This window comes from Rhinopithecus roxellana, chromosome 19, assembly GCF_007565055.1.
Source record: "Rhinopithecus roxellana isolate Shanxi Qingling chromosome 19, ASM756505v1, whole genome shotgun sequence".
Classification (NCBI taxonomy): domain Eukaryota; kingdom Metazoa; phylum Chordata; class Mammalia; order Primates; family Cercopithecidae; genus Rhinopithecus; species Rhinopithecus roxellana.
In genome coordinates this window covers 33,088,255-33,110,275 of record NC_044567.1, presented here as the reverse complement: position 1 = coordinate 33,110,275, position 22,021 = coordinate 33,088,255, and the positions used below count along the sequence as shown (strand labels likewise).

Below are 22,021 nucleotides of genomic sequence, written 5' to 3'. Positions count from 1 at the left end.
TGAGGTCCTGGGCTGGGGTCTGTGGGAACTTGTTTCTGAAACTCTAAGTGTGTTTACAAAAGAGCAGGAATGTGCCTGCCTAGAGTGGGAGAGGACGGGGCTCCCCAAAGTCATCCAGCTCTGTCTGCTCTTTGTCCACGCAGGTGTCTCGCACGCTGGTTCTGACAGTTGTTTGCATGATAGAAGGAACGCCTGGGACGAAGGAAGCTTCTCCTCCTTGGGGACGCCTAAGCCTGTCCCGAGGGCCTGAGGCATGTGGCTCAGCTCCCTCTCCCAACATGCATGTTGCCCACCAGGGACTCCAAAATCTGAGTAGGGTCGATGCTGGCTACCAGGCCCCTCCCAGGACCCCTTCTCGTCCACCCCGACAAGGCTGAGCAGCTGGGGATTTGTAGAGCCGCAGGGTCTATGGGCGAGGAAGACACACACGAGTTTCATTAGGGCAAAGGCTTTGCTCCCTCTTGAATTCTGGCACCTGCCACAGTTCTTGGACCAGAGCTGGCTCAAGAAATACTTGTACGACGAGTTAATTATTAATTAACAAAAGGTTATGCAGAAATCATGACTGAAACCTAAAAATCCATTTACAGCGTGAAGGGTCTACTCACCCACCCAGGAACACGCCACGTGGAGGAGCTCTCAGGGCTCCACAGCAGGGAGGGAGCACAGAGGCCAGCGAGGCCCTTGCCTGGGGTGCACAACTGAAGGGGCCCCCAAGGTTCAGTGACAGAGATAACTCATATTTGAATGCAATGTTTGAAGAAAACCAAATCTAATGCAAACATTCATAACAAAATATCCAAATTTGCCATACAGATGGGATTAGCCATAGTGCTGTGGCCGATATTGGAACCAGAGGCAAAAGGAAGAATCGGTCACTCTGGCCCTCCCCCCGACTTCCTGCTAATTTTCTGCCCAAGGAAAAATTGCACCCACCTAGTCTTGGCCCTGCTAGAAAAAGAAACCAGGAGGGCAAAGAAGAAAAGAGAACCCCAAACCTGCCTGGAGAGATAAGGGGCTTCTTAACCCCAAAGGTGGCGCTGGCTAAAAACAGGGACCCACAGGGGTTCAGCAGAGGCCAGGATAGATTTAGAACTGGGCTGTTAGGGGTGCTTGGGGTGTATTTCAAATTTCAGGTCACGGGAGGCACTGAGGTCCCCTACATAGTGAGACCCATCAGCTCTGATAGCTGAGCCATCGCCAGATCCGTGGGACAGTTCCCATGCTATATCACAGTGTAGCCCCGGAGAGGTGGGTAGGAAGACGCTTGGGCAGAGGATACCAGGAACCAGGGACCCTGAGTGGGCCTCCCTCCACTCTCAGTACCCCCACCTCCAAGCTCCCTGGCTTTTCTAGGCTGCCTGGCTGTCCTGAGCCATGGGGGGCAGGGAGATCCTGGGGGTCACTTTAGTCCCCGTAGAGAGGATGACACAGGATTCTGGCAGTCACTATGGAGGCCACTTGGGAAATCCACAATGTGGCACTCCGTTCTCACCTGAGGGTGTAGCACCTCCCAGCACCTCCCATTGGCGCCATGGTCTTTGGCGTTCCTGGGAACTGCTGTCCATCAGAGCACAATGCCGTGGAATTCGTGGGAACCCCAAGTCCCAGGATCCTGGAGAACCTTCTCACTTAGCACAAGAGATCAAGGCCGGGTGCGGTGGCTCACGCCTGTAATCCCAGCGCTTTGGGAGGCCAACACGGGTGGGTCACCTGAGGTCAGGAGTTCGAGACCAGCCTGGCCAACACGGCAAGCCCTGTCTCTACTAAAAATACAAAAATTAGCCAGGCGTGGTGGTGCATGCCTATAGTCCCAGCTACTGTGGAGGCTGAGGCTGGAGAAATACTTGAACCCAGGAGGCAGAGGCTGCAGTGAGCCTAGATCACCCCACTGCGTTCCAGCCTTGGGTGACAAGAGCGAAACTCTGTCTCAAAAAAAAAAAAAAAAGAAAGAAAGAAAGAAAGAAAAAGAGGTCGAGCACACAGTCGGGCCACAGCCAAACCCTACAGGACGATAGAACTCTGGCCCACCACCTCTGTAGCCATCCTGCCAAACTGGCCAGGCTTTGGGCAGGGACCCCCAGCTTCCCTAATTTTTGTCCTTGTTTCCAACTCAGGACCAACCAGAAAATAGTAAATATGTCCTCCTGACCAATCAAGGCCCGCTTGTAGCCAGCCGCATGCCAGCCTCCCTGTGCCAACAGCCTCCAATCAGGGCTCTCCGGAGCTTCCCCCACTCCACCTGCCTGAGTCCCTCCCCAACGCCAGCCTGGTGGCTGACTCATTGCCCTAGAGAGCTCTGAGTAAACAGCCTCTGCTTGTTCTCGTCTGGGAAGTCTTCATGCATTTCCAGGAGAAGATGGAGCTGCTGGGGAGAGGCCACCCTCAGACAGGGCAGGCTTAGCTACTGTGGGTTTGGACCTATTTGTTCTCTTCTTAAAGTCAAGACAACGCAGACATTTTGTTGTTCATTCTGATTGGTCGGTCTCAGACCTTCCTGGCAAAGCCAGCAAGAGGCTTTCCAAAACCTTCCAGCTTCATGTCCTGGGCATAAGAAGCCTTGCTGAGGGATAGATGATGTCTAGGCACTCCCTCTCTGAGTGGGCTGAAATGGCAGTGTCCTGGGGGTCCTGGGTGCCAGGGCCCTGGGTGGGAAGCAAGGGTGTTCCCTCCACCTGGGACAGCATCTCCCAACTTGCCAAGAAGGATGATAGGTGCTTGCCGAGAGGCAGGATGGCATCGTGGGCAGTAGCCCAGACATGGAGCCAAATAGCCAGGTATAATGAGCTGCCTCTGCATCCATTCTGAATATACATTCTCAGGCCAGAAGCAGGGCGCAGTCACCCTCAACCCAGCTTCCAGTTCTCCTCCTCCTCCCAGTTCCTCAAGGCAGCTGATCCAGACACCTGCCTTATACCACTGCCTCCTGGTGACTACCTCCTGGCGGGGTCAATGGGCTGCGCATAGCTGGGATTAGCAATTCTTTTTTTTTCTTTTTTTTTTTTTTTTTTTTTTGAGACAGTCTCGCTCTGTCACCCAGGCTGGAGTGCAGTGGTGCGATCTTGGCTCACTAAAACCTCCACCTCCCGGATTCAAGCGATTCTTCTGCCTCAGCCTCTCGAGTAGCTGGGATTACAGGCATGTGCCACTAAGCACAGTTAATTTTTGTATTTTTAGTAGAGATGGGGGTTTCACTATATTGGCCAGGCTCGTCTCAAACTCCTGACCTTGTGATCCCCCCTGCCTCGGCCTGCCAAAGTGCTGGGATTACAGGCGTGGGCTGCCACGCCCAGCTGGAATTAGCAATTCTTTTTTTATTTTTGAGATGGAGTTTCACTCTTGTTGCCCAGGCTGGAGTGCAATGGCACCATCTCAGCTCACTGCAACCTCTGCCTCCCGGGTTCCAGTGATTCTCCTGCCTCAGCCTCCCGAAGCAATTCTTTAACAACGATAATGTGCTCACGGGTTTAGCTCAGTGGACTCGGTGTTCAACTGTGAAAGAGAAGAACAAAATAAAGGAATGCGCACAAAAGGCTGGAAAGAGTTGTCAAGGCTGTCTAAAAGCTGCAGTGAAATTAGTAGTACTTTCTAGCTTGCAGGGTGAACAAGAAATTCCACGAGACCATGTGAGTTTATTGTTCTACTTGGCAGTACATACAATGGAGACAGGTGAAAAAAAATAGGTGAGGCTGGTTCACACCCACTGTGTCCACCGGGACTGTTCTAAGAGCTTTCTAAATATTAACTCACTCAGTCCTCACAACCACCCCGAGGAGCTAGTACATCTCTCATGCCCCATTCAGAAACGAGGAGACTGAGGCATAACAGTAGCACCTAGCCCCTAGGGTGGTTGTGAGGATTGAACGAGTTAATATTTATTGGCTGGGCTGGGATAGCTATGCGCAGCCTACTGAACTCACCCCATGGACCCCATACCGAACACGGACTGTGCAGCTCTGCTGCGGTGACCACCCTTCAGTCACAGGGTGACCCCACAGGGTTCATGACACTTGCTCCAAACTCACCAATTGGAACCCCCTGTGGGAAACTTGCTGGGTAATGCCCAGGACCCCAGTAAAGGCTTTGGTCCACAGATCCCTCTCTGCCCTGCCCCCACCCACTGATGGAGCTCTCTGCTGTCTCTGGACTGCCCATCGGTCCTCCTGGGTACCCAGGAGGTTTATTAGGTATTATTACTGCAGGACCTGTGAATAATGAACCACTTCTGTGTCTTCCTGTCTTCCACTGAGCTGCCCCCCTACCCGTCGCACCTGACTGGCACCCCCAAACCTAACTCTGCTCCTGGTCAGGGCTCTCCTAGAAAGTGGCTGTCTTGGCCAATGGATACTCTCCAGAGAGACATCTCAAGGCCAAGTTAGAAGAAAGTATGACAGCAGGGTTTGTGTACTGGCGTGCCCACTTCTTACAGTGCAGGCTCATGCAGAGCAGCCTCAGTCTCCTCATCTCTGAGTGGGGTATAAGAGACGTACCTAGCTCCCAGGGTGGTTATGAGGATTGAGTGAGTTAATATTTATAAAGCTCTGGCCAGACGTGGTGGCTCACCCCTGTAATCCCAGCACTTTGGGAGGCCGAGGCAGGCAGATCACCTGAAGTCAGGAGTTCAAGACCAGCCTGGGCAACATGGTGAAACCTTGTCTCTACTAAAATATGAAAATTAGCTGGGCATAGTGGTATATGCCTGTAGTCCCAGCTACTCGGGAGGCTGAGGCACAAGAATTCCTCGAACCTGGGAGGCGAAGGTTGCAGTGGGCCGAGATCATACGACTGCACTCCAGCCTGGGTGACACAGCGAGACCTTGTCTCAAAAAAAAAAAAAAAAAAAAAAAAAAAAAAAAATATATATATATATATATATATATATATATACGTGTGTGTGTGTGTGTGTGTGTGTGTGTGTGTGTACATATATAAAGCTCTTAGAACAGTCCTGGTGGACACAGTGGGTGCTGAATCAGCCTCGCCTATTATGATTACCTGCCTCCATGTTATGTACTGCCAAGTAGAAAAATAAACTCACATGGTCTCGTGGAATCTTGTTCACCCTGCAAGCTGGAAAGCACTAATTTCACTGCAGCTTTTAGACAGCCTTGACTCTTTCCAGCCTTTTGTGCGCATTCCTTTATTTTGTTCTTCTCTTTCGCAGTTGAACACCGAGTCCACTGAGCTAAACCCATGAGCACATTATTGTTGGGAAAGAGTTGCTAATTGTGACCAGATCACTGATTTCCCAGCTTGTTTGCACTGTGTGAAGAGTATGAGACTCTGGTGCCCTCCCTCCACGCCTCCTCCTGCCAAGGGAACTGGGAACATGAGCCCAGGGAGCAGCCTCTTCCTCCCGTGAAGCTTCATGGGTGACGGGTACCTGGCTTTCGAAAAACCATTCGTCTTTTCCATTACCTTTTGTCTCATCCTCTTGTTCTCTCGTCCTGGCTCCTTTCAGAAATTCCTCCTGGGCCTGTCCAAGCTCTGTCCTGCAAATGCGGAGAGATTTCCCCTAGCCCCGGATGTCAACCTGCCCTGAAGTCTTCCCTGTGTGGATCAACGGTTTGGTTCAGAAATTCTCATCTTGTGTGCATCTTTGTGTGTTTGTTGATAAGAAAATCTTGTTAAAATAAAAATGTGGCCGGGCGCGGTGGTTCCTGCCTGTCATCCCAGCACTTTGGGAGGTCAAGATGGGCGGATCACTTGAGGTCAGGAGTTCTAGACCAGCCTGGCCAACATGGTGAACCGCTGTCTCTACTAAAAATACAAAAAGTAGCCAGGTGTCATGGTAGGCACCTGTAATCCCAGCTACTCGGGAGGCTGAGGCAGGAGAATCACTTGAACCCGGGAGGCAGAGTTTGCAGTGAGCTGAGATCGTGCCACTACACTCCAGCCTGAGACAGAGCAAGACCCTGTCTCAAAAAAAAAAAAAAAAAAAAAAAAATGTATTCACTGGTAAGGACAAGCATGAATTCCTTTCAATAGATGGGTTTACTTAACTTGTTTTCATCCTTGATGGCAACCCCCCATCCAACAGGAAAAAAAGAAACCAATTCATCGCTGGTATCCCTCTTCTCTGCTCTAGTGTTTCCTTAGGATGCACCGCCCTAACTAAAGTATTGTTTAATTTACTTATTTATTATGTTAATTTGTCTGTATCCCTCATTAAAAGCAAAGTTCCAGACACTTTTCAAAAGAAGACATACATGTGGCCAACAAGCCTATGAAAAAAAGCTCAATATCACTGATCATTACAGAAATGCAAATCAAAGCCACAATGAGATACCATCTCACACCAGTCAGAATGGCCGTTATTGAAAAGTCAAAAAATAACAGGTGCTGGTGAGGTTGTGGAGAAAGGGGAATGCTTATACACTGTTGATGGGAATGTAAATTAGTTCAGTCATTATAGAAAGCAGCGTGGCAATTCCTCGAAGAGCTAAAAACAGAACTACCATTCAACCCAGCAAGCCCATTACTGGGTATATACCCAAAGGAATATAAATTGTTCTACCATAAAGACACATACACACATATGTTCATTGCAGCACTATTCACAATAGCAAAGACACGGAATCAACCTAAATGCCCATCAGTGGTAGACTGGATAAAGAACATGTGCTACATATACACTATGGAATACTATGCAGCCATGAAAAAGAATGAGATCATGTTCCTTGCAGAAACATGGGTGGAGCTGGAGGTCATTATCCTTAGCAAACTAACTCAGGAACAGAAAACCAAATGCTGCACATTTTCACTTATAAGTGGGAGCCAAATGAGGGCACGTTGATACAATGAGGGGATAACAGACACTGGGGCCTACTTGAAGGTGGAGGGTGGAAGGAGAGAGAGGATTAGAAAAAGTAACTATTGGGTATGAGGTTTAGTTCTGTGGGCTACAACAGTGCTCAGCCTACAGTGCTCAGGAAATACTCATGGAACCCCTCAGTTAATCACCTAGGGTGCCTGGCCTGTGCTCCAAGGACAGTCTGGGAACTGACTGTTCTGGGCCTTGTTGAGCGTGGAAATTGAGAGCGAGTGTTTAGAAACTCTGGCGGCCACTTTACTTTGCCATGTCATCTAAGTGCTTCATCATTTTTCTGGTCATTCATCTTTATCGTGGTTTACAAAAGTGTGGGTACCATAACAGACTGGAAATTAAAAACAAAATAAAAATGTGTCCTTACCAGATAGTTAGAGAAGTACCAGGCCAGCAAACAAAAGAAGTTGAAAGAACTGGGACACAGGAAAACCACACTTTTAAGATTTCCAAACCAAGAAAATTGGGGAGTGCAGGATGCTGTGTGTGGCCAGGCAGGGTTCAGCCACAAAGAAGCCCCAGGCAGAAGGGCCGGGGAGGATGGGGGCCAAGGCCTTCTTGGAATCTGCCCCATCCTCACAACCCTGCATGTGCTTGCCTGGGGGAATAGGGACAGTCACCACACTGTGTCCCCGGGAAGGGTGCCTGCCACACCACCCCCTGCCCTTTGTGGACGGGGCATCTCTCTACCACTGGCCACAGCTGCTGGCTTCAGGTGGAATTTTTTTCTTCCATGGGGAAACCTCAGCCAGCAGCTTCAGCTCATGCCCAGGAGTTCCAGGCTGCCCTTCCTGACGGCCGGGCCCGTGGATTCTGATGTGTCTAGCCAGCTCCTACAACCACAGAAGCCAGTTCCCTGCAATAAATCTGCATATATATCCTATGTCTCCTGCTGGTTCTGTTTCTCTGGTTAAATCCTGACAGATACAGATTGTATTAGTAACGTGGGCCAATTTTTGACTTGGTCAGACTACCAGAAAACCATCCAAATCTCGAACTTCTGTTTGTCCAAATACAACTGCCAACAGAACTCTTACACAGTGGCATGAGAAGCTCCATTTCCTATTTTCCAAATCCTTGGCAGCCCAGCATGGTCCTCCGCATGTACCCAGAACATGTCTTCTGCTGGTCCTCGGCAGCTGACGGCCAAAGACAGGTCCAGAGCCCAGCAAAGTTGATTGCCAGTAACAGCATCCGGGCCTGCGTGTGGACTGTGGACCCTGCAAAGGACCAGAACCTATGTCTCAGCATCTTTGTGAAAAGGAATGCCAAGACGCAAGATAAAAGAAAAGAGCAACACAGCAAAACCCTGTCTCTATTAAAAATACAAAAAGTTCGCCAGGCGTGGTGGCGCCTGTAGTCCCAGCTACTTGGGAAGCTGAGGCAGGGGAATCTCTTGAACCTGGGAGGCGGAGGCTGCAGTGAGCTGAGATCCACCATTGCACCCCAGCCTGGGCCACAGAGCGAGACTCAGATCTTAAAAAAAAAAAAAAAAAAGGGACTTCGTAGCCTTTCTCTTCCTCTTAAGACAAATGCCCTTTTCTTCACATTAACAATGAAGAGACCAATGTGGCGAGGTGGAGAGAAGATGTAACACACCCCAGCACCAGCCGGGCCCTGTAGGAAAGCCAGAGACAGGACCACGGCAATCGACTCAGCTCTCAAACCTGCCCTACCACAGGCTAGCTCAGTGTGCCCGGAAACGGACCCCATCACTCTGTGCCTTGGTGTCCTCGTTTGTGAAATAAGCTGGCCGGATTATCTCCACGCTCATCCTCCAGTATCCTGCAGTTGAATCCATGAGACACCAAACTGCAGCACACGACAGCCGTCCAGGGTGGACACCTCTGCTGTCGTCACAGGAGCCTTATTCCAGTTGTGTTGTGCTCTCCTCTGGAATTATTTTTTGTTTTTGTTTGGGTGTTTTTTTTTTTTATTTTTTTGACGTGGAATTTTGCTTTTGTTGCCCACGCTGGAGTGCAATGGTGTGACTCAGCCTCCCGAGTAGCTGGGATTACAGGCGTGCGCCACCATGCCTGGCTAATTTTTGTGTTTTTAGTAGAGATGGGGTGTCACCATGTTGGCTAGACTGGTCTCGAACTCCTGACCTCAGGTGTTCCGCCCGCCTTGGCCTCCCAAAGTGCTGAGATTATAGGCGTGAGCCACTGCACCTGGCCTCCTCTGGAATTGCTGAACAAGGTTTGAGGACCTGCGAGTCTCTAGCTCATGACTGGCCTGTGCCCATCTTCCTGCCGACATCTGGCCAGGTTACGAATGCCACCTCTAGACATGAGCAGAATGAGTTTAACTCTCCCAGAGCTCCCTGCTCCCTGCAAGAGTTGTCAGGATGAGTTTCTGCTTTGACTCACCTGACACTGCCTGTCAGACTTGAGCCCCCTTCCACAGGCTTTCCCTCGGTTTGTCTAACTCACATGCAACCTCAGTACCTGGCACTTTGCCTCTATCTTTGCCCAGGAAACACTGGGAAATGTTTGCCCCGTCAGAAGGCTTGGGAAAAAGCTGTCGATGGCCCGTAGGGTTTCTTGACATGGAAATCAATTGTGCGCCGGGAACAGGGAAACAGCTTTTTAAAAACCAGCATGGTGCTCTTCCGGCACCCAGAGTCCACGTAGGGCAACGATTCGATCATCTACGTGCGGTAGAAGGTGCCTGAGGCCAGGCTCTTCACCCAGCCTCTTTTATTAACTTGAGAACCTGCTTCTGCCTCTCACACGATTTACCAAAACAACAGCCATGCCAGTGACCAAGAGTTGGGTCATTCAAGTTACACCGAGGAACCTTAAAACGGACGGAACTGTCCATTTGCTTTGAATGGACGCAGGTATTTGACACAAACCATGTGATGCAGAGGAAATCTCCAGCTTTCCAAACCTAAGGAACAAGACTCCAAGGATGGGAACAAGAGCATGAGCATATGCACCCTCCATGGGGAGCTGGCTGGGTCTTTCCACTGGAAGACGCTGGAAAATGATGAAAACCAAATGCCCTAGGGACCTCTTGAAAACCAAAACAATGCTAAAATGGGATGGGAGGGCAGAGCTTTCCCTTACAGACCGAGCTGGATCTTGTCACAGAGCCTGGAGACAGGTCCCGGTTTTATCTCCATGTGTGAGTCACTCTCAGGGGCAGAAAACCGCAGGTGTTGATGAAACTAGGGCTGAGAGAAAGGCAAACGCAGCCCACTCTTGCGCCCAAAGCACAAAAGTGGACTCTTCCAGCTGCAGGGAGGTCATGCTTCTTTGAGTCAAGGGATCCGGGGGAAAAACTCAAACCAAGATCTAGAATTGTAATTTCTGCTCTGTGGCTTTACCTGGATTGGTCTGTTCACTTCACACCTCTAGGACTTTGTGCTTTGAGGAGGGCTCCTCTGAGTCTAACAAAACTCCCACCACTTCACTGGGGAGGGAAGCGCTGACGGGGAAAACTGGAGCAGAAACACCTTGGCTGCTCTGTTGCAGCCTGGGTAGAGGAGGGACCTCTGGGTTTTGCAGTGGTGAGTTTACCTGTGACACCTCGAACGTGGCAGGCCACGACGGCAGCTGGTGGCATCAGGATTTTCACTCTTCTTCAAGCGCAAAATCCGAGTTCTTTGGCCAGCTCTGGATCGCTCACCGTGGGCTTTGAAGGAAGCTGGGCAGCAAACATGGGTGACTCCCAACGTGGCTTCTCATGCATCTGTGGCCGAGCTTTGTGTGCCAGTGGCTGCCACAAGCCAGGTACTGGGCAGGAGCCTTCTTCTTGTGACTATTTCTAATCTTCCAACCACCCACCAGAGAGGCATGGCAATCCTCATTTAAGGGGGGCACTGGTAATCCTCATTTTAGGGGAGGCGCTGGTGATGCCCCTTTTTTTTATTTTTATTTTTTTGAGTCAGAGACTCACGTTGTTACCCAGGCTGGAGTGCAGTGGCACAATCTCAGCTCAGTGCAACCTCCGCCTCCTGGGTTCAAGCGATTCTCGTGCCTCAACCTACTGAGTAGCTGGGATTACAGGCACCCGCCACCACACCCAGCAGCCTTCCCTTACATTAGGAAAAAAATGTTATAAATGGGGAAAAATAACCCAATGACAATAGCTACAAAGATAATAAAGTGGGGGAAATAAACAATAGTCTCTCCATGCTTTGGAACATCACACAATCTTGCAGATGCGTGCATTAGGCCATTATCTATTATCCTAGAGACACACAGAATTAGGATGCTGTGGTGGCTTTGAGTTTCATGTTTCTTAAGATAGTTTTTTTTTTTTTTTTTCTTTTTTTTAGACAGGGTCTCACTCTGTTACCCAGGCTGGAATGCAGTGGTGTGACCACAGCTCACTGCAGCCTCGACCTCCTGGGCTCCCACCTCAGCCTCCCCAGTAGCTGGGACTACAGGAGCATACCACTAGGCCCAGCTAATGTTTTGTACTATTTGTAGAGATGGGGTTTTGCCACGTTGCTCAGGCTGGTCTCGAACTCCTGGACTCAAGCAATCCTCCCACCTTGGCCTCCTGAAGTGCTGGGATTACAGGCATGAGTCACCATGTCCAACCTTAAGATAGTTTTGGTGATTGTCAAGATTTTCAAGCAAGGCTAGGTCCAGAACTACGGAGAAACCCTCAATCCATCTGGTCTCCATTTGCATGTAGGACTGAGAGATCTCAGTAACCAGCACTTTTCCTCTCCTGGATCAGGCAAACAATCGCATGTGCCAGCCACACCCTCCATGTGGCTTTCTCAGGCTCTGTTCTGCAATTAGTAGATAATCACATGCAAATACCTCTTGCAGGGTGTCACGAGAAAGGAAACTGCTCCTCCTCTGGAGAACATGGCCATCTTGCGTCACATGCAAAAAAAGATGTCTTTGAGTTTTATAACCTTTAGCGAGTACATTTCACAATGTCACGATGTACACTTGCCTGATGTATTTATGTCGTCTTTTCTGTGTGTGCCAAGAATCTGTACAATGCATGACTTACATATTTGGTGGTTTAGGCTAATCAGCCTCTGAAAGCCAGACCAAGTCATTGCTGGGATCTCTCCATCGTGCTCAGCAACTTGGAGATGGAATCCCCATTGGTGAAGGCAGATAACCTCATTAGCAGGCCCCACCTAATTTCCTTTCCTGACAGCACTTTTGAAGGTACAGTAACTAGATTTCAGGGAGGCTTTTAATCAAATGAGAAACATGGGCTGAAAAACAACGTATCCTGGAGGAATCATAGCCAGGTGACCAAGCACAATGAGGGGGTCTCGTCAGCCATGCGGGTTGGCAGCAGTGGCTTCTGTGTGATGTGGCTGGGATTCTGATACGGTTTGATTGTGTCCCCACCCAAATCTCATTTTGAATTGTAGCTGTCGTAATTCCCACATATTATGGGAAGGACCTGGTGGCGATCACTGAATCATGGGGGCAGTTTCCCCCATATTGTTCTCACGGTAGTGAATAAGTGTCAAGAGATCTGATGACCTGATCATTGAATCATGGGGGCGGTTTCCCCCATGGTACTAAGTCTCACGAGATCTGATGATTTGATCATTGAATCATGGGGGCGGTTTCCCCCATGGTACTAAGTCTCACGAGATCTGATGATTTGATCATTGAATCATGGGGGCAGTTTCCCCCATGGTACTAAGTCTCACGAGATCTGATGATTTGATCATTGAATCATGGGGGCAGTTTCCCCCATGGTACTAAGTCTCACGAGATCTGATGATTTGATCATTGAATCATGGGGGCGGTTTCCCCCATGGTACTAAGTCTCACGAGATCTGATGATTTGATCATTGAATCATGGGGGCAGTTTCCCCCATGGTACTGACTAAGTCTCATGAGATCTGATGGTTTGATAAGGGGTTTCCACTTTTGCTTGGCTCTCATTCTCTCTTGTCTTCCACCATGTGAGACGTGACTTTCACCTTCCACCGTGATTGTGAGCCCTCCCCAGTCATATGGAACTGTGAGTCCATCAAGCCTCTTTCTCCTTATAAATTACTCAGTCTCAGGTATGTCTTTATCAGTAGCGTGAGAACAGACCAATACAGATTCCACATTCTGAGTCAGGTGTGGCTGAAGTTCTTGCTGCTGGAGAAGGGAGGATAGCATGCGCCCTTGATATGGTTTGGATCTGTGTCTCCACCAAATCTCATGTCAAATTGTAATCCCTGGGGTTGGAGGTAGGGCCTGGTGGGAGGTGTTTGGAGGTGATTGGGGCCAGAGTTCTCATGAGTGGGTTAGCACCATCCCCCTGGGTGCTGTTCTCCCAATAGTGAGTGAGTTCTTGTGAGAGCTGGTTGTTCAAAAGTGTGTAGCACTGGCTGGGCATGGTGGCTCATGCCTGTAATCCCAGCACTTTGGGAGGCCAAGGTAGGCAGGTCACTCAGGGTCAGGAGTTCAAGACCAGCCTGGCCAACATGGCTAAACCCTGTCTCTACTAAAAATACAAAAATAGCCAGGCACGGTGGTGGGTGCCTGTAATCCCAGCTACTCGGGAGGCTAAGGCAGAAGAATTGCTTGAACCTGGGAGGTGGAGGTTGCAATGAGCCGAGATCATGCCACTGCACTCCAGCCTGCATGAAAGAGACACTGTTTCCAAAAAAAAGAAAAAAAAAGTGTGTAAAAAACTGTGTAGCACCTTCCTCGTCTCTCTCTTCCTCCCACTCCTGCCGTGTAAGACACCTACGCCTGTTCTGCCTTCTGCCATGATTGAAAGCTCCCTGAGGCCTCCCCAGAAGCAGATACTGCCATGTTTCCCATACCCGAGAGCCTGCAGAACCATGAGCCAATGAAATGTCATTTGTTTTTATTTATTGATTGATTTATTTTTGAGATAGAGTTTTGCTCTTGTCACCCAGGCTGAAGTGCAATGGCTCGATCTCGGCTCACTGCAACCTCCGCCTCCCAAGTTCATTATGATTCTCCTGCCTCAGCCTCCCTAGTAGCTGGGATTACATGTGCCCACCACCATGCCCACGCCCAGCCCAGCTAAAAAATATATATGTATAAAATAGAGATGGGGTTTCACCATGTTGGCCAGGCTGGTCTCGAACTCCTGACCTCAAGTGATCCACCTGCCTCGGCCTCCCAAAGTGTTGGGATTACAGGCGTGAGCCACCGCGCCCGGCCAGCCTCATTTCTTTATAAATCACCCAGGCTCGGGCATTTCTTTCTAGCAGTGCAGGAAGGGACTGACACACGCCTCCTAGTAGGAAGAGAAGAGAGAGGCCTGTGTGTGTTCCTCCCCAGTCCTTACCCACGTCTTTTCCCCTGCTGGTCCTATTGTGTATCCTCTCGCCATACTGGGCCTCAGCTGTGAGTAAATCACACGCTGTGTCCCATGAGCCCTTCCAGTCCATCACTGAGTGTGTGGCTGGCCTTGGGGAGCCCCACCCCAAACCACCTGCTATAGGAGGAAATTGCGTACACATCCAAAGGACCGCAAGATCTGGCTCATGTGCACAGCAAGAACCAGGAGCGCACGTGGGGAGGGAATCTTGAGGGTGTGGGACCAGCGGCCGGGAGACAAGGCTCACTCAGGGAGAATTTACCGGCATGCAATCACTGTCCTGTGATCTGAGATGGAGTGGCCTGAGGCCCTGAAACCTGTCTTCCTACACTGCCTGGATGGCTCCTGGAAGCTTTCACACCATGAAGACCTACAGTAAATTAGGAGAGGCTGGAACTGCCTTGGCAAAGCATTGAGGTAGGGCTCAGAAGGCCCCAGGAAGGGGCAAAGCCAGACGACTTCGCCAAATCCAGGGAAGGGGAAGCCAGATGACTTCGCCATGTCCAGGGAAGGAGAAGCCGGACGACTTCGCCAAGTGAGATTCGAGAACGCAGCCCTGACCATCGTCCCCAGGAGGGTCCAGAGGATTCCTCTGGCTGAAGCAATAGAGAGGCACTGGCATATCTGGGGTGATCGGGGGATGCTGTCCTCCACGGTCTCCTGAGTGTCAACACAGATGACAGGACTACAGGGTGGAGAGGGCAGGGGGTAGCCCTGCACTGCTGGTAGCTAAGGGGGCATGATTACTATAATGACAGGAAGGCCCAATGCCCTTTGGGATGAGCATGGTGACTTAACCTGTATCACTAAAAGGGAAAATACAGCGCTGGTGAACAGAAGGTTGGTATCAGCCACTGCAATGAAAGTGTCCTCAGTCAATTTCATAGCCCCAGAGCCCATTAGTACAAGAGGAGCCCAGGCCTCCCTAAGAAAGAGCCCCACAGTGGCCCTGTAAGTATATTCGATAGAGTCCCTTAATTTTTTTTTTTTTTTTTTTAACATAGAGACAGGGTTTCACTATGTTGCTCAGGCTCGTGTTAGACTCCTGGGTTCAAGTGATCCTCCTGCCTCAGCCTCCTGAAGTGCAGGGATTACAGGTGGGAGCCATTGCACCTGGCTGAGTCCCTTAACCTCTCCCTAAAGGAACCTACCAACTTGTGTCAGAGTGTACACTGGGAAAAGGGAGTACGCAGACATTTCAGGGCTGTTGGATCCGGAGTCTGAGTTGACACTGACACCATGAGGCCTCAAATGTTGCCGATTCTTGCCAGCTAGGGGATTCTGTGATGGACCAGACATAACAGGAGGGCAGAGCAGGTCTGAGCGGGGCACGGGATGGACTGCACTGGGCGCCCCTTCCCCCTCTTCACATCCTCTGGGTCCAGCAACAAGCTTCACATCACGGTAGCTGATGGTGTTTTGCCTCTCCCGCTCTGTGTCCCCACAGCAGGACTTCTCCGAACACATGGGGAGGGGCAGCTTCTGCAGGCACAGGCCTGGAAGTTCAAGGGCATTGATCCCAACTTGAAGATGGGTGAGAAATTACAAAAAAAGGTGAGAAATGTCTCAGTGTGCACACCCTAAGACAACACGTCAGCCGGAAAATGGGCTGTAAAAGGTGAGGAAAACACAGCTTCCGGTGCACAGAAATCGAGTCAGCTGTTAAGTTCGGGTTTTGTTTGCTTATATCTTATTTTATTTGCTATTTTAAGATATTTCTGGAGAAGACCTAAAGGACAGGGAACTACTCTCTTGCAATCCTAAGGAGAAACTACAGAAGCCAGAGCTGGCTTGCAGCTTAGAAGAAAATTTCCTCCCACGACATTACGTCCCTTGGCAGTCCTCACAATGGAACACCCAGGAATGACAAAACTCTCAGAATTAAATCTTGATGGAAAGGATGCAGTGAATGTGGCCTAGAAATACAAATTCAAATTACAGATGATTTCAGAACCTTGGCTTAGGCTTGAAGAGGACCCATGAGGCCTGATGGGGCTTTGTCAACACGACCATGTCTTAATTTTCTAGGCCATCTTTATGAAGGGTCCAGCTATCAGTCCACATGGCCCACTGTGTTCCTACAGAGCTATGAGAGGCAATGGGACCAATCCGCCAGCCTTCTTCTGTGGTGCCATGGCAGGAAGTCACACTCTCCAGCAAAGCTGACAGCGATCTGAACCTGCAGACATGCAGCTCCTGGACACACACCCACACAAATGTTCCTGGGATCAGATTGCTGTGCAAAGATAGCATAGCCCACACCATCTTGTTGGCAAATGAGAGTGTAGATGAGAGGACCACACAACCTGGCTGACTGTGTTGGATGATATCGGAGACGGTGGGTAAAGCCAGCCTGGTGCCCCCCATCTGCCTTGCCCAGGGCAGGAAGAGGTTTTTCAGGCTTTGCCCACAAGTATGTTACCAGCAGCAAATCCGCACGGGTCTGCAGCAACTCCATCCTTGCCTCGTCAGAGGAAAGAATTCTGGGCAGAAGTAGGTTTAAGGCAGAGGGAGAGATTGAGGCACGTTTTAGAACAGGAGTGAGAATTTATGAAAAAGTTTTAGAGCAGGAGTGAAAGGAAGCCTTTCCTTTCCTGAAAAAGTTTGAGAGCAGCCTTGGAAGAGGGCTGAGTGCACCAAGTGAGAGATGCAAGTGCCCGCTCAGCCCTGGGCGTGGGGATTATCCATTGGCAGGGTTCTGGGGTTTTTTTTCCTCCTCCTTCAGTTCTTCCCTTGGGACGGGCTGTGGCTCAATAGCCCCACGCAGCAGTGTGGGTCAGCACTCAGGAGGGTGACTGCACGTGCAGCGAGCGCACTGAGGTTGTGCGCATGCTCCTTTGGGGCGGTTTTCCTTCACCATTGAACGCCCCAGAGGAAGTTCCTGCATCCGCCATTTTGCCTCTTAGTGCGCACACTTGAGCCCACTCGCCCAACTCGAGAGCTTATCGGGAAGCTCCTGATCACCAGTTTCAGGTATTTTTTATTTACTGGGAGATGCTCTTCCCCTGGCATGAGCTGCAACCAATGATCATTTCAGAGAGACAGTTTAACAACTGCCTGACCACCACCTGATGGTCGCCTGACATTCCTGGGGTGGCGAGCTCTGCTCATGTCTGCCTAACTTCCTCCTCTGACAAGCAGAGCCATGGAATGGAGAAGCAGCCCAGGCAGGGCCGGCCAGCCTGCACCCAGGGCTGCCAAGGTTTCTTCTATTCCAGGGAGGCAGCGTTCCCCCCAACCCTCGCCAGCATCCAGGGATCTCACCTCAATAAAGGAGGCCTCCCAGCCTACACTAGGCACCTCCAGCTCCTTTCTGTAGGCCCCAGGAGCCTGTGACATGGAGCAAAATGTCACAGTCATTGAAGACTCGGTGTGCAAGTAACAAGTCTCCCACTCAGAGAACTGCTCCCTCATCAAGCTCTCCTGGCAGCCCCCACCAGCATGCTCTCTTCCCGTTTAACCCCAGCAGCCCCGCAACTCATACTTCCAGTCTGGTCCTCAGCTCATCTCCAGAGAAGAGATCAATATCCATAAAGAACTCCCGACTTGGAGTGCTGGGCCAGCTCTTCGCTCAGGGAGAGAGTGGAGGTCTAGTGATTATGAAGTTAACCCACCCTGAAGGCACCATAAACCTAACAGGGGCCTTCCTTAGGGTATCTGTGACTATTTTACACATGCCTTGAGTTTTATAGTAGAAAAAAATGAGGTGGGCTAGAGACTGTGTGCAGGCTCGTGTGCATCCAGCTCTGGTTGGTTGGAACTATCGTGCCCACCCTAGTGACTCCACTGGACCACTTCATTGCCTGACAGCCGGTGACACATTTGGTCACACGCAGCCACGTTGCCTTTAGGTGGCAGTGCCATTGGAGAGGTCTTCACGTCTCCCTCTCTTCCTCCAGCAGTGTGAGTGTGTGCAGGGGTTCAAGTATTTAATTGTTAAATTAAATTAAAGCCTTGAGGACTGTGTGTTTTATTGGGAGAAAGGCTCAAACCAAACTTCAATAATACTGTTAAAGTTTTCAGCAGGATTTTGTCAGAAAAGTGAGGTATGAGAAATATGGTAATTTTTAACCTTGTGGGAATAAAATCCCTTGAGAAATATGTCTGTGCATCAAAGGCATTATCAAGACGGTGAAAAGGCTACCCACAGAGTGGGAGAAAACATTCGCAAATCATCTATCTGATAAGAATCTATCATCTGGAATATAAAAGAATTCTCACAAGTCAACAGCAAAGATGAACAACCCAATTTTAAAATGATCAAAGGCCTTAATAGATATTTTTCCAGAGAAGATACACAAATGGCCAACAAGCACATGAAAAGATGTTCGACATCACCAGTCATTAAGAAAATGCAAATAAAAACAATGAGATACCACTTTACAACCTCTAGGATAACTGCAATTTAAAAAAGGAAAACTGAAAATAACAAAAGTTGGTGAGGATGCGGAGAAATTAGAACACTCATACATTGCTAGTGGGAAGGAAAAATGGTGCAGCTGCTGTGAAAAACAGCTTGGTTGTTCCTTAAAAAGTTAAACATAGAATTACCACATGACGCAGCAATTCCGCTCCTAGGTATACACCCAAAAGAACTGAAAACTGGTACTCAAACAAAAACTGGTACACATATGCTCATAGCATCACTATTCACAGTCTCTAAAAGATGGAGGCAACCCAGATGTCCATCAACAGATGGACGGATAAACAAAGTGTGGTCTATTCACACACATGAATATTATTCATCCTTAAAACGTCCTGGCCAGGCACAGTGGCTCACGCCTGTAATCCCAGCACTTTGGGAGACAGAAGCAGGCGGATCACCTGAGGTCAGGAGTTTGAGACCAGCCTGGCTAACATGGCGAAACCCCATCTCCACTAAAAATATAAAAAATTAGCCAGGCATGGTGGCGGACGCCTGTAATCCCAGTTACTCAGGAGGCCGAGGCAGGAAAATCGCTTGAACCCGAGAGATGGAGGTTGCAGTGAGCCGAGATTGTGCCATTGCACTCCAGCCTGGGTGAGAGAACAAGACTCTGTCTCAAAAACAAAAAAGCAAAAAAAGTCCTGCACTGACACACGTGACAACATAGATGAACCTTGAAAACATTATGCCTAGTGCAGGAAACCAGGCACAAAAGGCCATATATTATACAATTCCATGTACATGAAACCCCCAGAATAGGTCATCCATGGACAGAGGGCAGAAGAGCAGCGGCCAGGGGCTGTGGGGAGGCAGAAAGGGGAGACACTGTTCATGGGGTCAGGGTTTCCTTTTGTTTTTGTTTTTAGAGACAGGGTCTCGCTCTGTCACCCAGGCTGGAGTGCAGTGGCACCATCACGGTTCACTGCAACCTCAACCTCCTAGGCTCAAGCGATCCTCCCGCCTCAGCCTCCTGAGCAGCTGGGACCCGACTAGCTGGGACCACAGGTACGCACCACCATGCCCAGCTTCGGGTCTTCTCCTGGGGTGAGGGAAGTGTGTTACAAGCAGGTCGTGATGGTGGCTGGACAACCTTGTGTAAGTTCTAATTGCGGCTGAATTCTTCATTTTGAAATGGTTAGTTTTATGTTATGTGAATTTCACCTCAGGAAAAAAAAATTCCAAAAGCAAAAAAGAAAGTAAACATAAGTCAGTGATTCAGTTTCCACCCACTCAGGCCACAGAGGTACTGTCAGGAAAGCACTGGCTCAAAAGCCAGAGGCTGCTGGCACACCCTCAGGACCAGTCCAGAGGCACCAAGAGTCCCTGTGGGGAGCTGGGGTGCCCAGTGGCAGGGGGACGCTGGAGGGCCGTGCCCCAGGAGTTGGGACAGCAGAAAGGGAGGCTGAGGGCAATTTGGGCGCCACTGCTGCAGCCCCTGGTCCTGCTGGAGAAAGGATCTGGAAAGTGGTGGGGGTGCCTCTTATTGGGTTTCCCACTGTAGACTGAGACCAGGAGACCCCAATCCCAGGGGAAAAGGACTGGAAGTTTCTTCTGAGGGAACAGAACACACGGATTCAGCAGCAGCAGGAGTGGCAGGGCCCTGCGGGGAGTGAGAGGCCCAGCTCCTCCTGCCTGCGCTGCCCCAGCTGCCGGCGCTGGATTCCTCGAGCCACATCTGTCAAAGCGGGGCTGAACCTAAAGGTCGCCCAGGTCTAGTCCCTTCTCAAACATGCCACCTCTGTGTGCTGCAGCACAGCTCTGTGGCGGCCTTCCCCGGGCCCAGGAGGTCGTGTTGTTGGAGTCACTGATGCAGCTCTCCCACTGCCATGGCTCCAGGCGGAGGGATGCCACAGCCCCCTCCGCAGTGACCAGGAACAGGAGAACATGGCCCCACAGCCACCATAGGAGTGTTTCCTCCTGGCTGAACTGACTCAGAAACTCTGCTCCCCGAGCGACTCAGTGACATAAACATCCTCCTCTCCCTGCATCTCACAGGCGGTGAGGCGAGCGGCCTCTACCTACTGCATCTGCCTCCTGGATGCCTCTTGTGTTCCGTGGTCCGTGCCACCCCCAGGCTGCACCTGCCCCAGGCAATTCTGAAGCTCTTCCTGAGTGTGCTTGCGGTCATCCTCTGACGAGCGCAGACAGGTTTCAACGGAATGCAAATATCCACCTGCCCCCGACATCCGCAGAGGCGCGTCTGTGCCACCATGACGTCTGCAGGGGTGCGTTTACGCCACGGTGACGTCCGCAGAGGCGCGTCTGCACCACAGTGACATCTGAGGTATCAGAACGAGACCCCATAAAAATAAATATAAGTTACCCAGAGACAGCAACACTTATAAAAAAGGATCAGTGTGCATCACTGATGACCGTCTAGCCCAAAGAGATCCAGGTGGAATAGGCCCCCGTGTCTAGCTGTCAGGGCCACTGCCAGACCAGACAAGTATCCAAAGAAAGAAGGGAGGGGACTCAAGAAAGGTGCAGCTCATGAGATTCTGCTGCAAAGAGGCGTCGGGAGGAGCCGCACGGAGGCCCCCACGGGAAGGGAGAGCGCGAGAGGTGGGCCTCGGGACCCGTCAGGGCATCGCCCCTTCTTCCCACTGGGCCACCACACGCCTGCCTGAGGTCTGCAGGAAGCGAGGGGCACTGTCCTCTGATTAGATGGTCAGCCTGAGCCTTGCCGTGTGGCTTTCCTACGATGCCCAGGAAGGCAGTCCCAGGGCCACACTGCGACAAGCAGACCCTAAGGAGGTACCAAAAAGGGAGGGAAATGGCCCCCATGGCCCACACGTCGGGGCCACCGCTCTACACTGGTTCCACAATTCTCAGTACCTTTCTCCACCGCAGGCCTTTGCTGGCCAAGCCTTGATGGAGAGGGACTCCATGTCAGTGTGGAACCTGATGATGCCGGCCTCGCTGTCTGAAAGGAGGAGACATTCTCTCTGCACCTTTGCCTTGCTGGGTCAGTGAGGCAGGGAAGATGGCGGGCAGCCAAGAGCCAGCACCACCCTGGCAGGGGGGACAGGCCCTGTCCCAGGACCCAGAGAGCCACATCGACACCTGTGCCTCAGTTTCTTACTGGATGATCTCGAAGCCTCTGACACCCTTGGGATTCTGTCAATGAGATATCTCTTCCCTCCCAGAGCTCACACACACTTTGTACGCCTTCTTCGTCCCAGGGTCACGTTCGGCTAGTGAGCAAGCATCATTCGCGGTATCCCTGGACTAACCCTCTTGAGGACACCTGGATTTTGTTAAAGGCTACATACAGCACAGATGGACCTTAAAAGCATTATGCTAAATGTCAACGCATTTGAGGGACACGGCCATGCATGGCAGTGTGTCATCTTTGCACAGAAACCCAAGGTCACGATCTGCCCTTCATAGGCCTAACTCGAGTGCTGTCTTCCTAGTGACAACCATGGATGTCACACACTTCCATGCTGTGCCCAGTGGGAGCGTCTAGGCCTGAGAGGCTG

At 50.6% G+C, this 22,021-nt stretch overlaps 1 protein-coding gene across 1 annotated transcript in view; it reads right to left on the bottom strand.

Moving 5' to 3' along the window:
- Nucleotides 1-22,021, bottom strand: part of DNAH17 (dynein axonemal heavy chain 17) — a 219,450-nt gene that overhangs the window by 182,213 nt on the left and 15,216 nt on the right.